The 21,103-nt window shown below is 41.1% G+C and overlaps 1 long non-coding RNA gene across 1 annotated transcript; it reads right to left on the reverse strand.

The window, feature by feature from the left end:
- Positions 1–5,967: 5,967 nt before the first annotated feature.
- LOC132372988 (uncharacterized) lies at positions 5,968–10,031 on the reverse strand. Its single transcript, XR_009505316.1, has 3 exons — positions 9,947–10,031; positions 7,633–7,807; positions 5,968–6,233 (listed from the first exon to the last, which is right to left on the reverse strand). It is a non-coding gene; the product is annotated as an uncharacterized LOC132372988 (long non-coding RNA).
- Positions 10,032–21,103: the final 11,072 nt, after the last annotated feature.

The raw sequence follows: 21,103 nt of genomic DNA on the forward strand, positions 1-21,103 counted from the left end.
TCTCCTTATTCCTTCTTTCATAACAATCACCTTTTAAAGTGCTTTTACTTGTTTGGCAGAGTCAATTTTACTTCATGATGTTTCTACAGAATATCAGAAGGCATTCCTTTGTTTCTGATAAGGAACTTAGCAGAAGTTCCTTCAACTTTCACCTTCCTTTTCTGTGCTGAGTGATGCCAGCTCATTTTTCATCTCTCTCTTATGTCTTATCCTTTTAATTTCATCTGTTATAAGCATTTTTTTCAGTCTAAGTTGTCCATGATTTCTTAAAGAACGAAGAAGTATTTTTATGAAATTATCTTATTTTTCCTGAAACATTTATTCAAATAAAAATTCTTGATCTGCTTTTGGATTCTTTTTATCCTAATTGTGGTGGGGATGGCAGTAAAATGGTGCAAAGGGAGCATCTATGCATAGGTCCCCTGTAAATTATTTCTGGAAATTTGTTGTGTGTGGGGGAAGCTTTCTAAGCCAGTCATTTGTTCAAAGATAGTTTTGGAAGTGATGGGTATAGTAATATGGATGGGTCAGGAATTTTCAATTTTACACCAGGTATAATATGAAACTGTCAAAGGGTTTTGAGGAATAGGTAAACTCTATATGCACACATGAAGAACAATGCAAGTAGAATCTGGGTGGAATACAAAAAAAGAGATTATATAAATAAATGTAATACCATTTTCAAATAATTGATAAGAAGAATCATTTGTCTGCTCTAAACACCCATGTAGAACTCTTTAATATCAGCTGATTTTCAGAAAATAGTTTTCCGATGGTATTTAAACAGACTCCACCTTCAGATCCCTGAGTGAATTTTTAAAATACATAATATATCATTTACGAGAAAAATATTTTAAGCACTAACAATAATAATATTCTAATTCAGAAATTTCAGCAGTCTAGCTCAGTATTATCTACGTTTAATCCTCTCCTAACCGCACTCTACATTTTCCCTGTATTTGTTGACCCATGTTTGATGGTTTTATTGGCTTTATTGCTGTTTCAAAAATTACATCCAAAATTTCACAGCTTAAAACAGCAAGAATTTATTATATCACAGCATCTGTGGCTCAGGAACCTGGGTGCAACTTAGCTGGACACTCTGATGTAAGGTTTCTCAATCAAGGTGCTGGCTAGGAATGCAGTCATTTCAAGGTTTAACTGGAGGAAAATCTGTTTCTAACCTCACTCACACGGCTGTTAGTTGGCCTCAGACCCCTGATGGTTGTTGGCTGTAGACAGCAGTTGTTTCACACATGGACCTCTTCATAAGGTTCCAGGAAATAAAGAGTAAGAGAGTTCACACAAGACAGGATTCACAGTTTTTTTGGTAACTTAATCTCAAAAGTGGCATGTATTCATTTTGCTGCATTGTATTCATCAGAAATTAGTTACTAGGGCCAGTACAGACTCAAGTAGAGGGGATTACACGAAGGCATGAACATAAGGACGCAGGATCATTGGGGACCCCTAGAGGCTGTCTAGTGCAATTCATTCTCTGACATGCAGTAATTCACATCTCTCCTACACGCAAAGTACATTCACCCTCCCAAGATTCCCAAGCATCTAATACCACTAAAACATTGGCTCAAAGTGCAGAATCTTATCAAATAAATCAGATTCATAAGTGGATGTTTCTTTGGATGTAGTTCTCTGAGCACAGTTTCTGTAGAAATATAGATGAGAGAAACTAAAGAGACAAGCTGTCTGCTCCCCACACACTCAACATACAAGGGTGGGATATAGAATAAGAACTATAGACATTCTTGTTGAAAAAGGGATAAAGTGGTAGGCACACAGGAGTGACTGGTCCATAGCAATTCTAATATCCAGCCAGACAAACACCTGAAGCTCTTTGATTATGTTTCAAGATGTGGGAATAATGCTCTGTGTCTCTCAGCTCCACCCTCTGTGTTCTTTGTTCACCTGCTATGTCATCCTTCTTTTATCACAAAAGGTAGCAAATATTTGTAGCTGAGAAATGTTCGCAGCCTACTTCACCAGAGTAGAAATTTGGGGGTCCAACTTTATTGTCAAGAGGCAATAAAATGCCTCTTTCATTTTATATTGTCTCTGACCTTTCAATCCAAATTGGCAGTGTTTCTGCTGATATCATTCTCTCAAAAACGTTGTGCATCTCCTGTGACTTTCATTAGGGCAATTGCCATTAAACAACAACAACAACTCAAACCTTTTTCTAACTTGGACCCCTGCTGACACACTGAGGGACAATGCTGTAAGCATCCTAGAAGTCCTGTTGTTTGGTTGAGAATATCTGTGGGTTATAGCCTTAAGCTCACTGAAGGACATTTAGTGTGACTATAGTTCTCTTTAGTGTGACTATAGTTCTACAGTTCTCTAAACTAATTAAAATTAGTTTTAATTTTTCTGAAAGTTAAACAATAGTTTTTACAGTAATATCCTAGGCTTCATTGTTAGACCACAGTACTCCTGGTATTACCATTGACTTGGTCTTTGTGCAGAAACCATTTGTTAATGTTACCATCCTGTGCCATATGGAGAGGCTGGGAGTTTTAAAATCCATAAAGCCCTGGCTCCATTTTGTTTAAAACATGCCTTCCTCCATTTCTGTCTCTCTTCTCTCATTTCACTCAAAACAGCAAGAAGGAACGAGACTGTGCCTTCAACATTTTGCTTGGAAATCCCCTTAGCTAGATCAATCCATTCAATTTAGGAGATTTTCTGCTTTCCACATAACTGCAGATAACAGAATTGCTAAACTTTCTGACAGTATTTAACAAGAATCTTCTTTCCTCCAGTTTCCAGTAACATGTTCTTCACTTTCCTTTAAACACTCACTAACAGCCTCCACAAAATCCAGATCTCTATTAAAAATCTGTTCAAGGGAATCTGGACATTCTCTAACACATTCCTCAAAACCCTTCCAGTTTCTGTTCATTCCCAGTTCTAAAACTACTCCCACGTTTTTAGGTCTTTGTTATGGCAACACATCCTGCTGCATACCCAAATATGTATAAATTACCAACTGCTGCCTAACCAATTACCCCAACCACAGCATAACAAAACAAACATTTATCGTCTCAGTTTCTATGGCTCAGGAATCTGGGCACAGAGTAATTAGGTGCCTCCGGCTCTTTTATAAGTCTGCAATCAAGGTGTTGACCAGGGTTAGTGATCTCAAGGTTGGCTGGAAAAGGATTTGTTGCCCCACTCACTCATCTGGAAGTCGGGAGCCGTCAGGTGGCCAGAAACATCAATTCCTTGTCAGTGGGACACTCCATACAGCTATTCACAACATGGCATCTTGCTTCCCCTACAGTAAGGGCTCCTATAGTGTTATGGGTTGAATTGTGTCCCCCTAAAAGATATGTTGAATTCCTAATCCCCAACACCTCAGAATTTAATCTCATTCAGGAATGGGAGCATTGTAGATATAATTCATTAAGACAAGGTCATCCTGGAGTAGGTTGGGCCCTTAATCCAAAATGACTGGTATCCATATAAGAAGAGGGAAAACTGGACACTGACACAGACACAGAGAGAAGAATACCATGTGAGGAATTACACTGGTACAGGCCAAGGAATGCCAAGGATTCCTGGTGATATCAGAAGTTAAGAGAAAGGCAGGGAACAGACTCTCCTTGATAGACTTCAATAGAACATCATCTTCCTGACAACTTGATCTCAGAATTTTAACCTCCATAACTGTGTGAAAATAAATTTCTGCTGCCACCCAGTTTGTGCTAATTTGTTATGGCAGCCCTAGGCAGAAAATAAGAAGAGAAAAAGAAAAAACAATAAAAACAACAAGAAACCCAGCAATCCCACTCCTGGGCATATACCTGGAGAAAACCATAATTCAAAAAGATACACGCACCCCAATGTTCATTGCAACACTATTTACAATAGCCAGGATGTGGAAACAACTTAAATGTCCATCAACAGAGGAATGGAGAAGAAGATATGGTACATATATACAATGGAATATCACTCAGCCATAAAAAGGAATGAAATTGTGCCATTTACAGAGACATGGATAGACCTAGAGACTGTTATACAGAGTGAAGTCAGAAAGAGAAAAACAAATATCGTATAATATCACTTATATGTGGAGTCTAGAAAAATGGTACAGATGAACTTATTTGCAAAGCAGAAATAGAGAGACAGATGCAGAGAACAAACTTATGGATACCAAGAGGAGAAGGGGGGTGTGGGATGACTTGGGAGATTGGGATTGACAAGTATACACTACTATGTATAAAACAGATAACTAATGAGAACCTACTGTACAGCACAGGGAACTCTACTCAGTGCTCTGTGGTGACCTAAATAGGAAGGAAATCTAAAAAAGAGGAGACATATGTATACGTATAACTGATTCACTTTGCTGTACAGCAGAAACTAACACACTGTAAAGCAAATAAAGTCCAACAAAAATGAATTTAAAAAAAAGAACAAGAAAGAAAACATAGTCTTCTAACCTAATCTCAAAAGTGACATTCAAGATTTTTGCCCACAGCTTCTGGCTGGTGAAAGGCTCACTCCGTGGTAGTCCCAATATGTGTTGCCTACACTCTGTGTTACAGCCACTATAAAATAGATAATAAATAATGCATACAAAGTATGTATATAGCATTCTTTAGTCATTCAAAAATCATTGAAAAAAGTGTTATTATTTATTTTAAGTAATTTGTGAAGGAGGAAGAAAAATCATTATTCCTTATGTCGGATTTTTGACCTGGAAGGGATTCTTATTTTTAGTTTTGCACAGGAAACACTAAGCTTTATCACAGCGTATAAGGCCTGATCTGCTCAGTCAACAACTTGGTTTTTGTCTGTATGATATAAAGGTAGGTAGTTAAGTGGACTTGTTATCTTGGCCACTAAAATTCCTACCTTCTCCTGTGACCTGCTCTCTGCAGACATTGTCTTACTGTTAAAAGATAAACTGAGGAATATTAAAAATTTAAAGAGTTTATTTGAGCAAAAATTGATTCGAACTGGGCAGCATCCAATCTAGCAGACAGAAAGGAGCTCCAAGGCACTGTACAGAATGAAAAACTTTCAGACAGAGGGGAGTAGCATCAAGGAACTTATACCAGGCAAAAAAAGTGGATTGGTTAAAGCAAAGTTACTTTCCTTTAGGTGATGGTAAGATTACATAGCTATTGCTGGTCAGGTAATTCTTGATCAACTCGTGTAAGATTCCATTTCTGGGGGAATCAAAACTATAGTTAAGTCTCAGTTTGGTGAAATGGTTGCTAGTGACTTAGCACAAGCGACTGCATTTTGGGCTCATCTTGTTTTTAACACCATGAACACCATTCCATGAACCCCTAATTCCCTCCACCTACTCCTGAAGTGCATTTCCCTTTATTCACCTCCCAGATACACGAGAGGCAGGAGGGAAGTACCCAGAGCATGTAGCCATCCCTTTCCAAATCAAGGAAGTCACTTCCCGGGTCTCCCTAAGTCACTTTCAAAGCCACTAAGTTGTTCTTCTCCCCTTTCCACAAGGGCAGGCTCAGAAGAAGTGGAGTTTTAGGAAGACTATTTCCTTGGGCTTTGAAGAAGTCTGAGTAGAAATTCTGAAATCTGTCCCAGGTGAGTGGTCTGCCTCCCTTCTTATACCTGAGTTTTGCAAAATTAGGGTGGGGGAGGGGTGGGGGTGATGATAACCTGAAAACAAGATCTGCTTGCTCCTGGGGGCTGGTCCCCTCTTTATGTTGTGTGGCACCCTCTTCTTTACCCGAAGCAAACTTCCCCTGATCACCTCCACGACCTCCTGCTCTGGGAGGAGACTCTTCTAAGGACTTCACGAACCTGCTTCTTTTTTTTTTTTTTTTTTTTTTTTTTTTAAATTTTATTTTATTTATTTATTTTTGGCTGTGTTGGGTCTTCGTTTCTGTGCGAGGGCTTTCTCCAGTTGCGGCAAGCGGGGGCCACTCTTCATCACGGTGCGCGGGCCTCTCACTGTCGCGGCCTCTCTTGTTGCGGAGCACAGGCTCCAGACGCGCAGGCTCAGCAGTTGTGGCTCACGGGCCCAGTTGCCCCGCGGCATGTGGGATCTTCCCAGACCAGGGCTTGAACCCGTGTCCCCTGCATTGGCAGGCAGATTCTCAACCACCGCGCCACCAGGGAAGCCCCACGAACCTGCTTCTTTTACTGACCTGGCAGTGAGTGTTTCTGCCTGCACAGATGCCAGGGCTGGAAGTTGTTGGATGTCCTGTCACCAGCAGCAGAGGCCTTGCCTGGGAGATTGTTAAAAATACAGGACCTCAGGTCCTACCTCGGACCCAGTGAATTCCAATCTGCAGTTAACAGGATCTCCAGACGATTCTCAGGCAGCCATATTAAAGTGTTTAAGCCATGGCTGTAAATGACACAGCCAGAATCAGTTATTTCGAGGCTTTTATTCCAAAGCCCCCCTGGATGTGTGTGTGTGTGTGTGTGTGTGTGTGTGTGTGTGTGTGCATGTGCACAGGCTGTGGGAGTGGGAAAGGGAAGGAGGTGAACATTGGGGCTGCTCATTAAGAGTTTGCATTTGATGTTTGTCTGCATATTTGAGGGTATTTGTACATAAAGAAATGGAATAGTGATTGCTAGAGTGAAACTTGTGTAGGTGCTCCAAAAACCCAAGGGTTTTTTTGGTTTGTGTTTTTTTTTGTTTTGTTGTCGTTTGTTTGTTTGTTTGCTTTACCTGAGTTCATTTACTAAGAGTTCCTACCAGGGGGCGCTGCAGTCCTTTCTTTTTTTTGTCCTTAAAACTTCTGTATACTTAAGTCAGAAAGCTCAAATTATTGGTAAATGCTTCAATCCACATTATTTCATTTGATACATCAATACCTGCATTATCCAGGTATTGGGTCTTTTGACTTTATGGATGAGGAAAGAGCAAGACTGATCATCTGTTTCCAATCTCCAAAACCCAGACTCCCTTTGCAGCCTACCGCACCACTTGTCGCTCTTATGATAACTTCAATACCAAGTTATACAGAGAAAGAAGAACTAAAATAAAATTTTGCCCAAGGCTGGGTAAGTAGTCTGTCTAAATTCGAGTGGATGAAAACAATATTTATTGTGTTGCTCTCCTAAGAGTCTTTTAATTGTTTGCAACCCAAAATGCAACCCATATTGCAAACTCATATAAAATATTCTGTTAGGTCTTCTGCTAGAAATTTAAAGGGTATCAGGGTACCTCTGAACAAGATTGATGTATGTATATGATGAACTGGACAGCCCTGATATTTCCCTAAATTTGTATAAACTTTCGACAGGTGTCTACCTAACTATAGATCCCTCACTTCCCTTTTCTTAGAGCATTTACTTTAGAAAACTTGCAATTGTAAATTCTTTCTTTCAGCCTGTTTGAGAGGTAAATCTCATAGCCTCTTGCCTGAGTCTCTGGGAAAGACCCAGGAACGTCTTTCCCAGAGACCTGGGAGCCATCTCTTTGAAATATAATCATCAAGAGAGACAGTTTCCCTTTCACCCCAGTCTCAGTTGGAGAATAGGAGTCTGATTTCCATAAAATATAAAAGAGCTATATATATATCTTTTGTTTTTTCCTGTAATGGTAAAGTTTTGTTTGCTTTATCAAGTGCGATAATCTGGATGGTCAGGATACTATTGTTACCTCTAATTAGGTACCTTCAAGAAAAGGAAGTCAGTTTTCCTTGCTCATGAAGATAATCTGTTCATTCTTCTCCTGACCTTCTCCTTCACATTATCTGTTGTCTGGGAACAGCCATGTTGGTGCTTCTTCTGCTGCTGTTTGTTCGTTTACCCCACAGGTAATTCTGATACACTGCTTTGTAAGCTGGGCCTGTGTTGTAAAATAAACATCTTTAAAATTATATTTACCCTTCAGCAAGCGTAGATGGATGGGTAAAAATTCTCTTTCAAAAGTTACTGTGGTCAAAGCAAAGCAAAAATACAGATTCCAGCCTCAGTCTTTTTCTCTTGATGGGTTAGTGCTTTAATTTGTTCAGCAGTGTCTCCAGCAGTTTCTAAAGTGCCTTTTTCAGGGACTTCCCTGGTGGTGCAGTGGTTAAGAATCCGCCTGCCAATGCAGGGGACACGGGTTCGATCCCTGGTCCAGGAAGATCCCACATGCCGTGGAGCAACTAAGCCCATGAGCCACAACTACTGAGCCCACGCACTGCAACCACTGAAGCCCGTGCACTTAGAGCCCATGCTCCACAACAAGAGAAGCCCCTGCAATGAGAAGCCTGCGCACCACAACGAAGAGTAGCCCCCACACACAACTTGCTGCAACTAGAGAAAGCCTGCGCTCAGCAATGAAGATCCAACGCAGCCAAAAATAAATAAATAAATAACTTTAAAAAGTAAAAAAATAAAGTGCCTTTTTCTGATTTTCGTTTAAAGGATTGTGGCAGCAAATGATCTTTGACCCTTAACTCATGTCACATGTACAGAGCACGCTCACTGGAGCTCTGTGCGTGTAACATGTATAACTTTCAGTTCTAGGTTAAGGATGAGTGTGGGGGTCACTGTGCTAAAAACAGTTATAATGCTGACTAAAAGTCATCTGCTTTTTAAAATTAACAGACTTCATTTTAGCTTTATGAGAAAAAAAGCAGTTTCGGTTTGCAGAAAACTTTAGCAGAAAATACAGAGAGTTCCCATATGCATTTCTTCCTCTTAACGTACCTTCCCCTATTTTTAACACCTTCCATTATTGTGTTACAACGGTTACAGCTGATGAACAAATTTTGCTACATTATTATTAACTGAAGTCCATAGTCTAAATGAGGGTTCACTCTTTGTGTTCTATATGCTATGGATTTTGAAAAATGTATAATAACATGAATCTGAAAGGGACAGAGTAAAGGGACAAAGTCGGTAATTAAATAGTTAATCCCACTAGGGGATTGTAAGTAAGAAAAGTATGGGAGACGCCTGTAAGTTAACGATCACTTAAGAAAGCAGGTTTGCTTAACCACAAAATGAAGCAGGCTTGTGTATCAACAAAACCATGCAACGGAAGCATGAGACGTGCCCCAAAACAATAGAACAATGGTGGCATGAGGCCCACATCCTGCTCAGTGAGCTCAGTAAGTTAATGACCCCTAGGACATGCTCTCTGCACATAAAAAACAATAATTTATGGAAAGGTGACATTGCATTGCAAAGTGAAAGACCCTCATTGTACTGAGATGTGAAATAATTTTTCCACAGTGCCATGACAGTCCTGGATTAACCACGTAGGGACAAGAAAACTCCCCAGCTGGATGTGGAGGAGGAGCTGATGATGGAAGCTTGACGTCTGCTCAGGAATGAGGAACAAGGTGGTCTTTTCCTTTGATTATAAAACTGTAGCCCACTAAGTTCTTGGACGCGACCTCCTCTTGACAGCCCACTTGTAAGCCTCACAAGCACCCGTTCTAATGAATCATTTCTTATCTATCACTTTTCCTTGCTGAATTCTTTCTGTGCTGAGACATAAAGAACTGGAGCTCTTCGGAGTTCCCCTGAAACACCACAGAGCGGTTTCAAATCCATCACTGCAGTATCATACAGCATAGTTTCACTGCCTTAAAAATCCTCCGGGCTCCACCTATTCAGCCCTCCCAACCTTCCCACGTTGGCCCCTTAGACAGACATTTTCATTGTCTCCATAGTTTTGCCTTTTCCTGAATGTCAAATCATTGGAATTTTACAGTACGTAACCTTTTCAGATTGCCTTCTTTCACTTAGTAATCTGCATTAAAGTTCTTTTATGTCTTTTCTTGATTTGAGAACTTTTTTTTAAGTCTGTTTTGCCAAAAGTTTTACTTTTGTTTTAGTTTTGAAGAATTCGTTAACAAAGAGACACCACTGGTCACACAAATAGACAATTTCAACTTAACTTTAATAGAAAATCATTAAAAAGAAAGAACTAGAAATGAAAAGGGAGAGAACAGTAAAAGCGTGTACTTCACCAAACTGGGCCGACACCTACATCCAGACTCGAACGGCCCTGGGAAGTCCCGAAAACAGCAATCTAGAGTCCCAACTGGGCAAGGTCCCGGGCAGTGCGTCCACTCCACGGGTGAGACTTCAAATTGCAGTTTAGGAGAGTCCTGCTTATAATACCAGGCCGCAAACTGATATCATCAGTTTGCCTGCAAATATGCAGCTTTGGGTTTCTTCAACGATGCTGTTTATCTCATTTTGTGCATCTTAAGAATTTCTAGATCCCGGGGAACTGGCCAGGTCCCTGAGGCTCAAAAAATTGCACAATCCACTCCCTTCTTTGTCTTAAGTGCCGTCGGACTTGCTGGCCACAGCTCACAAACAGGCACGTAGTCCAGGCAAGGTCACAAATCAGTTGGAGGCCTAATATCGCCTCTGAAGCCTGAACAAGATGACTTCCATTTCAGTCCTCCTAACAAAGTCCCTGAATATTATGCCATTGTTTGGAGAGTCTACAGTGTGTTTAGCCATGTATATATTGACAGGCATCTTGGTTGCTTCCAAGTTTTGGCAGTCATGAATATAGCTGCTATAAACACACCTGTGTAGGTTTTGCATAAACTTCAGTTTTCAACTCATTTGAGTAAATGCCAAAAAGTGAGATTGTTGGATCATATGATGAGTATATTAATTTCTTAAGAAACTGCCAAGCTGTCTTCTAATGAGTCATCTGCTTTTTATTATCAACGCTTGATGAAACTTCTAAACCATTTTAGGGATTAAAATAATCCACCAGAAAAAAAAATTTGTTGATCAAAGACCGATTTCTGCAGTTATTGTATTGTTTTGAGAACATGTTCATAAACTCCTTTCCAACTGGACCAATCTCACTGTGGACAGATCCTCAGCTTTGAAATCTGATCACCCCAAGAAAGTCCAAGAAAGTGTGATGGAGACAGGTGATGATATATTTAAGATCATTTAAAAATCAAAATGGAGTAACTATGGTTCACACATCCAAAATGGAGCCAGGTGGCCATCGCTAGATGTGGTTTCAGATGCAGTCTTGCATCACTGAGAACTTGAACTTTCTGAACTGTATCTAATTCAAGAACACCACCAGCCATTTTCACAATATCTGCAAGCAGCTGCCAGCTGCAAACATTGTTTCAAAGTGTCCCCCTCCCCGACCTGCAACTGTATAACCATTTTGAACCCCAACAAGTTCTTGTTTAAACAAGCACCCTTATTTCTTGCCAGCTCCAATCCTAATTCTTGACAATTTATGTAACCTTGCAGTTTTTTGCCTTTGTGAGCTTTCCCCATTTTGTAGTCCTGGAACACATGCAACTCAATGCATTTTGATCTGTGCCTCCTGAGAGCTGAGGTCCGAACAAACCACAAATCAACACCTTTTGTGTGTGTGTGTGTGGCCACAACCAGGGTTTTCTGTTCTCAAAAGTCTTGGTTAACACAGCGTGAACTCCAAGGAGACAGAGCCTCGTCCCCACCTCTGGTAGGCCAGGGTGCCAACCAGGCTGCAGAACCTGCTGCAGACTTTCCCCCGCTTTGCCAGGAAGGCACCCGGTTTGCGAGTCAGCCCGAGCAGCGGGCAGTCTTCTTCGATCCGCTGTTAGCCCACCAGGACCCCATCAGGCGCTCCGCAAGTTTCAGTGTCCTCGGGTGACTTTGGAAAGGAACCAAAGACCCCTAACCTGAAGGCATCCTGTTTACAACGGTTCTGACTTCCTCTTCTAACTGGAAGCCCTGGGAAATGAATAACAGGAAGCAAAACTGGGTTTAAAAAAAGCCGGGCGTGTGACATCGGGTCGTGGGATATCTATTGCCTTCTGGTCTACTGCCAGGGCCTGCTTCCTGGCCCCTACATCTGGCGCCTGCCCCCGGCGTTGGCAGAAGGTTGAGGCCCCAGAAGCCCGAGACCGCCCAGGAAGGGCCGCGGATGGAGAGGGATGTGGGCGCGGATGGAGAGGGATGTGGGCGCGGACCCGGAAGCTGGAGCCGCCTGGAGAGCGCGTGCGCGTCGCGGGGCAGAGCGTTCGCAGCCCTGAGACCAGCCGTCCCCACTGGGCGGCCACTGCTCCAGCACCAGGTCGCAGTGAAGAGAGGAACCGCCCGAGAAGAGGAAGAAGAAAACGCCTTCCTTGGTTTCACTCAGGCTGTGAACTCTCCAGGGCTTTCCCAACAGGGGTGAGCCTCTGGCCTAGACAGATGATTGCAAAAATTCTGACCGGATTTCTCCCCAGATGCCTGGGCCCCTAAGCCACCCTCTTCATGGGAGTTTGCTCAACTTTAGGGAGTGAGTGGGAGATTCCTTAGGACAGGCCCTGTGGTCTGGGGATTAAGGACTTTGAAAGGCTGGGAGACTGCGGCAGGCGTTCCTGGTGACCTGGTTCAGGGTCCCTCCCTCTTTTTATGTCTCAGTGCACCCCGACCCCAGGTTGGTATCTTAACTGGAAAATAGAGATCCCTTTGGAACTGGCATGGCCCCCTCTGGAACTGGCCCCCTCCTTTCCAGGAACACACATCTCCCAACTTTCTTGGGGAGAATTGCCTTTAAGCTGGGTCTGAATATCCTCAAGCTCCCTCTGGCAGAACACGGGTATGTTAAAACAAAAAGTTCCCATCCAGGTGTCATACAGGTTAATTGTGCCACTGTTTTCTTAACATACAGCTCTTATTAACTGAAATTTCAGAAACAAAGACCTGGTTGAGATAAAAGAGGCATTTATTGGGGAATTGTTAGAGCTAAAGCCTGCAGACACAGATTCAGGAAGCTCTGGAGTCGTGACCTGCCAGGCTAAAAAAATGGAGGAAGTTTATAAAAGACAAAAACAAGAAGCCATGGTTAGTTACAAAACTTGTTTGTCAAGAATTATGATTGGAGAAGTTGAGAGTGCTTGTTAAGCAAGGATTGGTTGAATTTGAAATAGTTGCATAACCACAAGGCCACAAGGCGGGAGGGGGAAACTTGAAACCAAAAGGAAGCAAGGGGGGGAGGGGGACCCTTGAAACCAAAGGAGCTGGCAGATGTTGCTGTGTCCTTGGATCTGGTACAATACAAAGAAAGTTCAAGTTCTTTAGTTCTAAAATCAGGCCCTCAATGGCCTCCCAATTCCATTTTTGTATGCTGAACTGTGATTACTCCATTATAATTTCTTTTCTTTTTTTTACATAAATTTATTTATTTACTTTATTTACTTTTGGCTACGTGGGTTCTTCGTTGCTGTGCGGGGCTTTCTGTAGTTGTGGCGAGCAGAGGCTACTCTTTGTTGTGGTGCGTGATTGGATGATAAATGATTAGGAATACAAAAAACATGAAAAAATGGGGCCGCCACTCTAACTAGATGTGTTACACAGCTGCTGCAGTAAATAAGTAAACTGCTGCTTCAGTAAACTACCTAAATTTCATTGATAGCACAGTATATATTTACTTATAACTCATGGAGCTGTGGAATATAGGAGTTCCTGGTCAGAATGCAGCTTTCTTCCCTGGAAATTCAGGGACATAGTTTTCTTTTCTCTTGAGGCTGTGCCACCTCTAAGATCTCCTTGATATTTTCACCTAAATAGAGAAAGGGGAAAGCTTTTGTGAAGACATGTCTGAGTGTCCTCAGCCTACAGCGGCTTGAAGCAGGATTTTGGTTCCTGACCAGAGAGTGAAGTCAGGTCGTGGCAATGAGAGCGCTGAATCCTAACCACTAGACCAGTGGCCGGTGACAAGGCCCTGGTCAGTACGGCTTTGCAGAAAATGAATTTCCACAAAGAAACGGGAAGTAGTGAAACACGTGAAGTGTTTATTAGGAGGAAAAAGAGTACATGTGAATACGCACACACGGGCGGGCTCAGAGGGAGAGTTGCGCCCTCGTGGTAGTTTGAATCACTTTTATGGGGCATTTCTTCTGGGTGTCCTTTGGCCAATCATCTTGCTTTGCCTGGTTCTGAGTCCATATTTGGTACATCTCAGGGTCCTCCCGTGTGTGTGTGCATCTCTTAGCCAAGATGGATTCTAGCCAAGAGGCCTATGGGTAGGTTGACATCACTCCCCTTTTTGACCTCCAAAGAGCCTCTCTGAGCATGTATAGTCGGGAAGGTCTCCTTGACCTTGAAAATGAGAAATGTATGGTCTCTTATCTAGGCAGGGATGAGCTCCTTCTCCTCTTCATCTTGGAGTATCTGTCGACAGGGGACAAACTCCAGCTGTTCAGCCTGGGGCCCATCTGTCTCCTGCCTCAAGTCCATTTCTGGAAGGTCTGTGCCCAGTGACATAGCGACATACCTCACCTTGATTCACATTCACATTAGTGAGAATTATTTCTGTGGCAACATCTAGATGAAAGGGTTGGTGGAAATGTATATTTATAATATAGAAAAAATCCTCAAAACCCAACAGCAAATATGCAAAGACTCTAACTACAAAATGGGCAAAAATCATAAAGATACATTTCACTGAAGAGGATAAACAGAACAAATAAACACATGAAAAGATGCTCAACATCTTTAGCCATTACGGAAATGCTAATTAAAATCACAGTGAGATACTACTCCACAACCCTCAGTACAGCTAAATTTAAAAACCCTGGCATCAAATGCAGGGAAGATGTGGAGAACCTGATTCACTCATACGTTGCTGGTGGGAACGTAAAATAGTATAGTGACTATGGAAAAGTTTGGCTTTTTTTTTTAAGTAAATGTACAATTACCACACAACCCAATCATAATTCTGAGTATTTATCCCAGAGAAATGAACATGTATTTCACACAAATACCTCTACACAAATGTTTATAGCCATTTTATACATGATAATCCAAAACTGGAAAAAAGAAAGAGATGTCCTTTAATAGAGGAATGGTTAAGCAAACTAGCATACATCCACACCATGGAATACTACTCAGCAATAAAAAGGAATGAAGTCTTAATACACATAACAATTTGGATGAATTGCCAGAGAACTATGCTGAGTTAAAAAAAGCTAATCACAATTTCCTATTCTCTTATCTTTCAGAGATGCTTTCTGCTGGCAGTCATTAGAATGACCAGCATTCCAAGTGTAAACGCCAAAAGAAAAAATGGACTTGAGAAGTTTAAAACTTAAAATATAGAAAAAGAAAAGAACATATGAAAATTTTTTGTTTTACAAATGAAGTGTGCTTTCATTAACTTACATCTAGTTCCTTCCACCTCTATTCCATCTTACAAGCCACTGCCATACTAGATCTCAAAGCACCATTCTGATTATTGATGCCCCATTGCATGACTGCCTTTCAACGGTCCCCAGTGGCTATATCCATGGCCATTTACTGTCTCTAATCTACCTTTATAGCACCAAACACCATTGTTATCAATATTTAAACTTCCCTTACTGATGCACTCTACACCAGCGATTCCCAACATAGGCTCCCTTTTAGAATCATTTTGGGGGCTTCCCTGGTGGCGCAGTGGTTGAGAGTCTGCCTGCCAATGCAGGGGACACGGGTTCGAGCCCTGGTCTGGGAAGATCCCACATGCCACGGAGCAACTGGGCCCGTGAGCCACAACTACTGAGCCTGAGCGTCTGGAGCCTGTGCTCCGCAACAAGAGAGGCCGCGATAGTGAGAGGCCCGCGCACCGCGATGAAGAGTGGCTCCCACTCGCCGCAACTGGAGAAAGCCCTCACACAGAAACGAAGACCCAACACAGCCAAAAATAAACATAATAAATAAATAATAAATAGAATCATTTTGGTCGGGGGGGAACATCTCAGAAAATATGGATGCTCAAATACCATCCCCCAGAGATCCTGATTTAATTAGGCTCTCCTGGTGCATTAGAATCATTTTTAAAAAGCCTCCTAGTGATTCAAATGTGTAAGCAGGGTATGGAATCATAATTCTAGCTCATTCCCTATAGCTGAAGTAACAAGTTCAACTTTGTCTAAATCCTATCTTTCCTTTAAGGTTCAGTGTAAGTGCCGTCAACCCCCATGAAGTCTTTTCCCAAAGAGAAACACTCCCTGGCCCTTGGGCCACAAGCAGTGTAGTTGGTAAGTTAGTTACAGACCAAGTTGATGTCATACGATCATTATTGACCTTTTAAAGCCTCTCCTGTTTCATTTATCCTCCTTTAAGTCCCATTTCTGTCCCTCCATAGGCACCTATTCTTGCGCGTTTGATGTGCACTATTTTTTTAAACTGATATTGTTTTTCACACAAATATATTTAATAAATATTATTATTTTAGTATAGTGAACAGGTGCGTATCACAAGATTATACTTAATTTTCATGTAGCGATAACCACCACCCTAATCGTTAAATATTACCGGCCGCACTCAAGCCTTCTTGGGTTCCTGCCAATCACTATTCCCTTCTTGCTGCCAAAAGAATCTTCTTAACCTCAGAGATATTTTTGCTTGTTTCAGAGCTTTTTATAAATTGAACAGTTCAAGGTGTATTCTATTATGCCTGTTTTCTTATACTGAACATTATGTTTTTGAGATTCACCCATGTCGTTGCCTATAGCAAGAGTTTGTTCATGCTCATTGCTGAATAGTATCCCATTGTATTAATATACCACAATATTTTTCCATTCTCCTATTAATGGGCATTTGAGTTTTCAGTTGTTGGCTATTACAAATAATGCTGCTATAACGATTTTGTGTATGTCTTTTTATGCACATATGTGTTTTTTTGGTGGGGGGCAATGAGAGTAAAATTTCTGGATCGTGGTTTAGTTATGATCAACTTTAGTTGTTATGTCAAAGAGTGTTCCAAAATTTCTATAAATACTTATACTCCCACCAATAGTGTATAAGTGTTCCAGTTGTTTTATATCATCCCTAAGAAATTATATACTGATCTTTTTCATTTTATCCATTATAGTAGATGTTTAGTGATATCTGTGGAATATTTTCCCTGCTAAATTTTTTTTTTTCTATATCAAGGTAAAGTAAATATCATTCATGTTGTCTGGTATGGCAAAATTCTGGACGTTTCACAAAATAATACTAAGGAGTAATGCTGAATAATAAAGTTACTAATAGTAACTTTTGTCAACAGGGAATGATCTTCTCCTTAGGGATTCGGTGACAATTTGTTATGGAATTTATTCAAACATCTATTGCTATGTTTTCAAGGTCACCAGTCTTTTCTTCTGCAAGTCTAACCTGCCATTAATCTAGCCAGTGAATTTTTCATCACAAGAAATTGCAGTTTTTATCACTAGAAGTTGGGTTTGTATCTTTTCTTAAATATCTTCTGTGACTGTACTTAATAGTTATAGAAACATTTTGATTTCCTTATCTGCTATTTGTAATATCTGTATTATTCCTGATGCTGAAAGCTCAGCCCTTTGTGCACTGGTGCCTAATCAAATCTCAGAGACAGAATTTTGGGTGCAGTAGAAAAGAATAGCTTTATTGCTTTGCCAGGCAAAGGGGGACACAGCGGGCCCATGCCCTGAAAAACTGTGTGTCCCAATCCAGGGGAATTTGGTGTGGAGTTTTAGCAATGGTTCAAGAACGGGGTTGCTGATAAGATTAGGGTGTGTGCAGGGACTGCACTCCTTTAATCTGGTCTCAGGTAATCTAATGAGTTTCTGTGGTTCCTTAAATCTGGCCTCAGTTTGTCTGCTTGAAGAGCTTCTCTGGTTACTTTAATCTGGAATGAAGAATGCTGACATCTTTCACTTGTTGGGGGTTTTAGTTCTATAAAGACCTTAAAGATATTGTTGTGTGTATCCCTTGAGGCAGAACCAGGACCCTGCCCCGAGGCTGCACTATTGTTTCTTGACTGCTCCTCCCTTGTCTCCGCCTCCCCTCCTTTCCCTGATTAGCAACTGTTCTAATCTGCCTTTAGAACTCAGGGAAGGTCATGGAGGCTGGAGTCTATTCCCTACAAACAAGAAATGGGGCACAGAAAGACTTCCATGCCCAGGAGCCCCACAGGATCCTGCTCGGTTTCATTCCTGGGCCTGTTTGTATTGGCTCATTTTCTTCACATCATGGGTCATACTTTTCTGCTTCTTTGAAATCTTTGATAGCATTCCAGAGATTGTGAGTTTTTACCTTGTTGGGTATTGGATATTTTTGCATTTCTCTAAGTATTCTTGAATTTGTTCTGAGACACAGTTAAATTATTTGGAAATGGTTCTAGCCTTTTGGGTCTCCCTTTTAAGATTTGTGTAAAGGAAAAGTCTACAGTCCTTCCTAATTGGTGTTTCTTCCCCGTGAATCTCCTTTACTATGCACACAGAACTCTTCACTTCTGTCACTTCTAGTCACCAAATGCACGAGATTTTCCCCCTAAACAAGCAATTCTCTATGACACTAGCCTGATGTCCCATGATTTAACTCAATTCTAACACCATCAACCTGGAGATAGCATCAGATCCCACAGGTTAAGGGCTCAGTCCCACAAGATTGCTCCCCACTTCAGATGCCAGTGCAAGTAGTAGGCCCCAGGTTACCCATAACTTCTGTTCAATTTGACTACAAATCGGAGATTACCATGACCCCCTCCTCGATATTGATTAATTTGCCAGAGTGGCTCATAGAGTTCAGGGAAACCCTTATGCTTACCAGTTTATTAGAGGGTGTGATAAAGGATACAGATAAACAGCTTGATGAAGAGATTATATAGGGTGAGATCTGGGAGGGTCTTGAGGGCAGGAGCCTCTATCCCCATGAAGTTGGGGGGCACCACCCTCCTCATGTGAATGTGTTCATCAGTTTGGACGCTTTCTGAATGCCATGCAATTGAGATTTTACGGAGGCTTCCTTGCATAGGCATGATCAGTGATTAACTCCATTTCCAGCTCCTCTCCCCCCTCTGGAGGATGGGGAGGATGGCTGATAATTCCAAACTTCTAATCATGGCATGGTCTTGCTGTGACCAACCCCCTCCAGGAGCCCACCCAAAGTCACCTCATTAGAACAAAAGATGCTCCTAAGTGCTCTTATCACTTAGGAATTTACAAGGGTTTTAGGAGCTTTGTGCCAGGAACAGGAACATTTTATATATATAAAAGATATATGTATTTTTCCTATTATCTCAATTTGTTAGAAGCAATCAGGTCACCATTTAGTCTATGGTTAATCATTCTCCACCACTGAAGCAAGATATTTATGAGTACTCTTTTTTTTCCCCCCCAAGTGCAGTTTTTATTACAATTAAACAAAGACAAATAGTAAACTACCAGAAAGAACTTAAATCAAGGACCTAGGATTTTTGTCTCCATTCTTTTTTTTTTTCTAACTTTTTATTTTGTATTGGAGTACAGCCGATTAACAATGTTGTGATAGTTCCAGGCGCACAGCAAAGTGACTAAGCCATACATATACATGTATCCATTCTAACCCCAAATTCCCCTCCCATCCAGCCTGCCACATAACACTAAGCAGAGTTCCCTGTGCTATACACTAGGTCCCTGTTTGTTATCCATTCTAAACATAGCAGTGTGTACATGTCAATCCCAAACTCCCGAACTATCCCTTCCCCTCATTCTTCCCCCCTGGTAACCATAAGTTCGTCCTCTAAGTCTGTGAGTCTGTTTCTGTTTTGTAAATAAGTTCATTTGTATCATTTCTTTTTTAGATCCTGCATATAAGTGATATACAGTTTTCCTCTTTCTCTGTCTGACTTACTTCACTCAGTATGACAAGCTCTAGGTCCATCCATGCTGCTGGAAATGGCATTATTTCATTCTTTTTAATGACTGAGTAATATTCCATTGCATATATGTACCACATCTTCCTTATCCATTCCACTGTCGATGGACATTTAAGTTGCTTCCATGTCTTCACCACTGTAAACAGTGCTGCAATGAACATTGGGGTGCAGTTATCCTTTTGGACTATATTTTTCTCCAGATATATGCCCAGGAGTGGGATTGCAGGGTCATATGGTAGCACGATTTTTAGTTTTTTAAGGAACCTCCATACTGTTCTGCATAGTGGCTGTACCAATTTACATTGCCACCAACAGTGCAAGAGGGTTCCTTTCTCTCCACACCCTCTCCAGCATTTATTGTTTGTGGATTTTTTGATGATGGCCATTCTGACTGGTGTGAGGTGATATCCCACTGTAGTTTTGATTTGCATTTCTCTAATAATTAGCGATGTTGAGCAGCTTTTCACGTGCCTCTTGGCCATCTGTATGTCTTCTTTGGAGAAATGTCTATTTATGTCTTCTGCCCATTTTTTGATTGGGCTGTTTGTTTTGATGATATTGAGCCGCATGAGCTATTTGTAAATTTTGGAGACTAATCCCTTGTTGGTCACATCATTTGGAAATATTTTCTCCCAATCTGTGGGATGTCTTTTCGTTTTCTTTATGGTTTCCTTTGCCGTACAAAGCTTTTGAGTTTAATTAGGTCCCATTTGTTTATTTTTGCTTTTTATTTCCATTACTCTGGGAGATGGATGGAAAAAGATATTGCTGCAATTTATGTCAGAGAGTGTTCTGCCTATGTTTTCCTCTAGGAGTTTTATAGCGTCCAGTCTCACATTTAGATCTTTAATCCATTTTGGGCTTATTTTTGTGTATGGTGTTAAAGAATGATCTAATTTCATTTTTTTACATGTAGCTGTCCAGTTTTCCTAGCACCATTTGTTGAAGAGACTGTCTTTCCACCATTTTATTGTTTTGCCTCCTTTGTTGTAGATTAATTGACCATATGTGCTTGGGTTTATCTCTGGGCTTTCTATCCCATTCCATTGACCTATATTTCTATTTTTGTGCCAGTACCATACTGTTCTGATGACTATAGCTTTGTAGTATAGTCTGAAGTCAGGGAGCCTGATTCCTCCAGCTCCGTTTTTCTTTCTCAAGATTGCTTTGGCTACTTGGGGTCTTTTGTGTCTCCATACAAATTTTAAGATTTTTTGTTCTAGTTCTGTGAAAAATGCCATTGGTAATTTGATAGGGATTGCATTGAATCTGTAGATTTCCTTGGGTGGTACAGTCATTTTGACAATATTGATTCTTCCAACCCAAGGACATGGTATCTTTCCATCTGTTTGTGTCATCTTTCATTTCTTTCTTCAGCATCTTATAGTTTTTGGAGTACAGGTCTTTTGTCTCCTTATGTAGGTTCATTCCTAGGTGTTTTATTCTTTTTGATGCGATGGTAAATGGGATTGTTTCTTGAATTTCTCTTTCTGATCTTTGTTATTAGTGTATAGAAATGCAACAGATTTCTGTGTATTA

This window comes from Balaenoptera ricei, chromosome 10 (genome assembly GCF_028023285.1).
Source record: "Balaenoptera ricei isolate mBalRic1 chromosome 10, mBalRic1.hap2, whole genome shotgun sequence".
Taxonomy (NCBI): domain Eukaryota; kingdom Metazoa; phylum Chordata; class Mammalia; order Artiodactyla; family Balaenopteridae; genus Balaenoptera; species Balaenoptera ricei.